Source organism: Papaver somniferum, unplaced genomic scaffold (genome assembly GCF_003573695.1).
Source record: "Papaver somniferum cultivar HN1 unplaced genomic scaffold, ASM357369v1 unplaced-scaffold_154, whole genome shotgun sequence".
In the NCBI taxonomy this organism is placed as follows: Eukaryota; Viridiplantae; Streptophyta; class Magnoliopsida; order Ranunculales; family Papaveraceae; genus Papaver; species Papaver somniferum.
The window spans coordinates 938,968-946,000 of record NW_020624820.1 but is presented as its reverse complement, the minus strand read 5'-3'; positions in this window follow the sequence as shown (position 1 = coordinate 946,000).

Here is a 7,033-nt window from a genome sequence, read left to right as displayed (position 1 = left end):
GTCCCATTTTGTGCCCAGAGCCCCATATCCATAGTTGTTAGCTCAAACAAAGAGAGAGTCGACTTTCAATGAAATAATGGAAATATTTAAGCAGGTAAACATTAACATCCCTTTACTAGAAGCAATTAGGAAAATGACTGCTTATGGTAAATTCCTTAAGGATATTTGTACACGAAAGTGTAAGCTTAATGTCCATAAGAAAGACTTTTTAGCTGGGAAGGTAAGTTCAATCCTTCTGAACCAAACAACCCCTAAGTATAAAGACCATGGATGCCCCAACATATCTTGTACAATTGGTAATCACATGGTTGATAAGGCGTTACTTGACTTAGGAGATAGTATTAACTTACTCTTGTACCATGTGTACACTCAGCTAGGTCTTGGAAAGTTGCAACCGACTAAAATGACATTGGAATTAGCTGATAGGTCTGTCAAAGTCCCTCGTGGTGTCATAGAAGATGTTCTGATTGAGGTTGATAAGTTTATTTATCAAGTGGATTTCGTTGTTATAGATACTCAACCTGTTCAGGACCCCAGTGCTCAAATACCAGTGATTTTAGGTCGCCCATTTTTAGCCATAGCTAACACAGTCATCAACTGTAGGACCGGGATTATGAAAATATCCTTTGGTAATATGACCACTGAACTAAATGTATTTAATGTTAATAGACAACCTTCTGATGAATTAGAGGAAGTAAATATGATTAGTACTTTAGTTCAGGATCTAGTTCAGGATAATTGGGACGACATTCTATTTGATGATTCTTTGGATGAATTTGATGAGATTCTCTTAAATCAGTTAGGTGACCAAACTATTGAACTAGGAGAAGCTCTCGAGTACTTTAAAGACTCTACGGACCTTGAAATTCAAGACGTAGTGCCAGGTCTTACAGAGAGTAATAATGACCTTAAGTTTAGGGGTAATGAGATAGAAAAAGCTCTTGAGTATTTTAAAAACTCCGAAGATCCGTAAATTCAAGCAATAGTTAGAGGCTTGTCTGAGAATACTGACTACCCTAAGTTTGGGGGTAATGATGGTCAAGTATCCTCATTAGAAGTTCCTAACTTAGGACTCGATCCTAATGTGCCTAAGGTATTACTTGAGTCTCTTCTGAATCCACAACCTGATCCTCCTGATACTATCCGGGAGGAAATCCATTTATTAGAGACTTGTTGTTAGAATGGATCTATTTGTCAAGACACCCATATGAAGCCCAAGTGGGCGCTACATAAAAACTCAATTGTCTTGCAAGAAATTTTAGATCAGGTTGTGTTATGTCTGTTCATTTTTCTAATCTGATGCAGTTGTCTTATAATTGTGGCAATTTTATTTAGTATTGTTGACCCACAGTTGTTTCGACTATTGGTATATGATTTGAAAGGTAATTAGCCATTTTGTGGTATTTGACGTCTGGTTGACGACTTTAAACTTAACACTTATTGGGAGGTAACCCATGCTCATGCAACACGGTAATATCTTTCCTTAACTCTTTTTCTTCAAATGGTAACAATTTCCCCTTATTCATGCTTTTAGTTTGATCTTTAGAACATTAAGGACAATGTTAGATTTAAGTTCGGGGGTATGGGAGAAACTTTTTAGTTGCATTATTCCAGAGCCTAGAAATTTATGCATATTAAGGATGGCACTAGCCAATCTAAGTGGATGGAAGCATCTTGGTTGTAGGAGTTTAGGAACCAATCTGAGTGGATGGAAACATCTATATAGAGTCTATTCATAAAAACATAGAGCTCAGGTATTAGAAATAACATGGTAGTTTCGCCATATCTCGTTGAGTCCTTTTCACCTTCTGTTTTTATTTTATTTTATTTTTAAAATATGTTTCTAAGTGATTTGGTGGGGCCCACACATCGAGTTGTTACCACTGCTAGGGTGAAATAGAGTGATTGTATTACTAAAAAAAAGACCAGACCAAACAGAGTAATTCTCAAAAATAAAAATTAACACTTGGATAGAAATATGTGTGTTCTCCCTGTCTCCGTCGCCTAAACAAGCGTGGAACGCAGGATCTACGGGAATTACCATGTAATCTGCTGACAAGAAGCATGCGCTTGGATCCAAAAGATCTAATCATGTTGCTAAAAAAGAAAGAATTCAATGAATAAATCGACCGTTGGTTCCCTTATATATGCCAGTTGTGTTTATATTAGTTAGACCAGTATCTCAGTCCATTAGGATAGGTTCATCTTGACAATGGCCTTCAGACAGATATGTGAAACGTCGTTTACCTTAGTTAACATCAAAACCATCTACATTTTTCTCTATATCCATCTTCTTAATCTATTCATGTAATTGGTTGACTCCGCATATTGATGTCCATAGTGAGACTATCTGAGTAGACCTCTGTCACTTATATATGAATTTTAGTATGCTTGAGCAAACTCATATACCAACCAAGGAGATTCTTTAGTGCCTTCCAAGGTTCTGTGTAGACAGTTAGGGTTTGGAGTAAAGGTTTTGTGGGTATATCTCTTGTAAACCCTCCCGAGACTATAACTCGGCCACTAGGGCTACCTAGGGGTTTAAAGTCTTGTTTCAAATGCTAAGTGCAATCGCGATGCCTGCGACAGTGATTTAAGGTTTTATTTTGTAGATTTGATTTTCTCGGGACTAGCAAATAATAAGTTTGTGGATATTTGATAGACGCATTTATGTGTCTATTTTGATCTCAATTTTCTATATTGTTAGTACCCATTTGTGTACTTATTTTGGTATTTTATCTCTTTGTAGGTGTTGTTGGAGAAATAAGCTTTTGCGAAGAAATTGGCTCGAAAAGTGGTATTTGGAGCACCTTGGAAAATATGTTAGAGGCAACCCAAGAGTTTTTCTATTTACACCCCACAAACTGCTAAAGGGCACCTATTTCTATTCGCACCCCTACTATGGTTAGGAGGATACCATCTTCACCATTTGAAATGTAAGTTTTGGCGGGAACTTTTCCTCCTGCGAAGATATTTGGGAGCATTATGGATGAGATTTTCTTGGATTTGGTCTTCGATATGGATTGGTCTTGGCCTATTAACGCAAAACAGGATTCGTATGACATTGAGATTCGATTAAAAATGAGGTTTACATGGACTTTCTATAAAACAGGGTAAGGTGGTGTTCGGTTTTTATTCTTGGCAAAGGGAAGATATTCTCGAGAATCTAATCACAACATGTATAATGACGTGTTTGAGAACCAAAACAAAGAAACAAATCTTGTTATATTTGGTGGTATTCGAAAACAGGGAACATGATAACACTCTCTTGCATATACATAAATAAATCCTACAAATAAGGTGAGATATCTTCTTACAGAGTTTATCTGTCACGGAAGAGGTTACAAAATCTTGGACACCTCAGAAGCTGGGTAAGAAAGTAAATAAGAGAAATAAAAAGGGAATAAAATCCCGAGACTTGAGAAGAAAGGAAAAATGGAGAATGAAAGGAATTACTCGCAAGATTTTCACCCTGTGGTGTATAAAAGGAGTTGGGATAGTTCAGAAAAGGGTTGTCGAGAGTTTGGGGTGAAGGCGTAGGCCGGAGAAACGAGAAATAGGAGTTGCAGACAACTTTGCTGCTGCTACTACTACTACGAAGAAGACGAAGAACAAAAGTACGCTGAAGTTAGTCGCAAAACCAGAAAACTATCTTTCTTATGCTCGCAGCATATAGTTTGAATTTGTAACGCCTATTGTAACAGTGTATTTTGTAATGCAGTTATAGCGTTGCAGATTCTCTGTGTTAATATTTTTCTTCAATAAAAAAACCTATTCAACCATGAGTTACTATTTTGAGCGTGTTTTTGATATGAGGAGCTAAACCCCAACACTGGGATGACGGAGGAAGCCAATTATCATCACTGTGGTAACGTTATTTAATTCTTTTTATGACTTTTTCATTAATGTAAATTGAATTATGATTTTAAATTAGTTAGTTGTCATTTAATTTGATGGGTTATGCTTAGTGTTTTGATAACTCATACTTACCATTTACAATTAATGTTTTATAAAATCTACCTTGGCAAAGATTAAGAGTCAATAATTGCTGTTTTTGTAGCTATAATTGTCTAAAAATTAATATTGAACCATATGATAAGAGTTTGGTGAAATCCTGATTCCCAGTAATCTCTCAATATTGTCATCATCCTTTGTTTTATTTGCTAGATTAATTTTATAGTTTAAGTCTAAAATCAACTTCACAAATACGAGAATCAAACCCTTTCTTACCACTATAAAAACTACATCACTAATCGCAAGAGAGATATAACTCTAGGTATTATTCCTTGATTGAGTTTATCTGTCGGAGTTGTATTGAGTTTGTCCATATAAATTTCCTACGAAAAAAGTGGTGGTGTATTTTGGTACCCCCGCGTTTTCAATTGGTATCAGAGCATGCAAACACTGTAAGACCTAAGAAGTATGTGTTTGAAAATCTTGTGGAATCTGTGGTCACGTACAAGAATGTCTCCTACTGATTGTGATTATACCAAGTGTCTGGGAGTTACCTCAAAGGATAACTCCTTAGTTAATTCTTCTGAATCTCGAGGCAAAGAATACATGTTGTCAGTCTCTGTTAATATGCTTCCCTTAATTACTAATGGTTTAATATCAGAATCAAAATTGGAGCTTACCAGAAGTTTAAAAAAATCCACTGAGATTATTGATTTTCAAGCCTCTAAAATTAGATATCTTGAAGAAAAGTGTGCTCGGCATTTTGATGAGCTTGATAAGTCCATTGATAGGGAATGTGAACTCTCTGGTTACAATAAAACCTTGTCTGACGATATGCAAAAATTTGTTCAAGAAACTACTATTCAAAATGAAACGATTAATATGCTTGAAAATTCTGTCAGAGAAAGTACAAGAACATAAGAAGACTTAATCAAGTCTCACTTATCATATCTGGACTGCTTTCGTGTTGGAAAAGAGAAACTTTTTGCAGATCTTCTATTAGCTCAAGAACAATGTATCTCTCTGAAATAAGAAAATTCTGTTTTAAGAAGTAAAACTACCTAATTGTCTGATGTTACTATCCCTGTGACATTACCTAGCATTGAGAAAGTTACTTCCGAAGATGTATGGTAAGAAACGTTTTCCAGCATCTAAAGAAGCTGTTAGTAGAGATAACACAACAAAAGCTTTTATTCCACGAATCTGCTCGCACTACGGAAAGAAAAATCATATTGCTCTGAATTGTTATTCTAGAAATAAACAAATTGTTGATCTTCAGAAACTGCTTAACTTTGCAATCAAAGAAGTAAAAAAACTGACTGCAATAGATTAAACGGTGCATAAATCCAGAAAACTTATTGAAGAAATAATCTTGGTGATTATAAAGAAAATTCCATAAGCACAAAAACTTTCATAATAAAGTGTCTAGCAACACTACTAATATCAGCTCTTTTGCTGATAATGAAAGTAATTTTGGTACATCGAAGTTCAGAAAATGGAATCCAAGTGATTCTGACTTTCTGAATAGAATCTCAAGAGGTTCACGTATTGCTCCTCGAGGAAACCTTTCTTCAGGAAATTGTCCAAGTAAAGAGGAATTTCCGAACATCCTTGAAACAAAGGAGTTTAGATCAAAACCTCATTAAAAAACGTAATAGAAGAAAGGAGAGAAAACATAGACAAAGTCATAAGAAAACCAATCTCGAAGTATCTCAATTTAATACTAGTGGTGACACTCTGTCCCATTCTGTTGACTAACCTCGACATATGTGTCCTTGAAACTAACTTGAGAGTTGCAAGGACTGATATCAAGATTGTTCAAGTTTGATTCTTGTTTGACTATTTTGTTGTTACATCTCTTTGAAAAAGGGATTAAGGATTACAATATACAGATATTGTCTGTTCTGATTTAATAAGTCCCTTGCAACAATGTTATTCTAAGTGCTATTAAGCTGAGAATATGTTGTCTTGGTAAGATGTATCTACTCTTTTTTAAAATTATGAACCGATAACCTCTTCTTGGTTTGGACCTTAACTAGTTCACGTATGCTAATTCGGAAGAGTTAAACCATAGGGTTTCCTTATAAAAGGAGGTAGAGAATTTCTATTGTTCTTAAACCCTTGGATGAAAGAATAATTAGTTGATTTCTAGTTTTCATTTCTGCAAAAGAATGTAAATCTCAAAGAGACATGATGAAACCATCAATCTTGATGAGGATGACTCGAAGGAAGGAAGTTTATGCCATGAAAAATGCTGAAAAGGATTTCTTTAAGGAAATAACATAACTCCGATTGTGGATTCCTATAAGGATCTAACTCACGCTCAAAATGAGTCTAAGATTAAAATTGCTAACCTCTATTTGCAATTAAATCAGCTCATCGATGGTCAGTTCAAGATGATCGGAAAGCAAAATGTCATGATCAGAAACCATAAAAAGCTAATCTCGGATACGAAGCTTAGACTACATATTCGTATTGTAAATCGGAAGGTTTGCGTGCTAAGTCAGGAACACAACATATCAACCATTCAACGGGTGAAATATGTCGGTAAGTCATTTTTTGATGGAATTGCAGAAAGGTATGAAGAAATAAATGAAGTCTAAAATATTTTTCTTTTATTTTATTTCTCTTATTTTTCTAAGAAACTTCTTATGAGAATTTATTCTTACTTTTGAAGGATAACTAGGGTTTCGTACAACAAAAATTGTGATTACACAAGCTATTTGCAAAGATTTTCATCTTGCATGTTTTTAGATTTATTCATTTAAATTACTAATTTTTTGGAAGATGAACTTGCAGTATGTAATTAATATTGGTTTAATTATTGCAAAAGTCTTATGAAATATATGTGCCTTTACGTTTTCGTGAATCGAGCCGGTACTTCATATATGCTTAGAAGTTAAATCTATTATGTTTTTTATAAGCAAAAAATAGAACAAACTCTTTGAGAATTTTCTCGTAATATTGATCTACTCGTGATCACACTTCTATGTTTTTACTGCTTGACACACTCCGTAAGGTTTTCTTATGTTGAGTCATATCGATCAAAATTATCTTTTTGTCTGTAACTGGCGTTGAG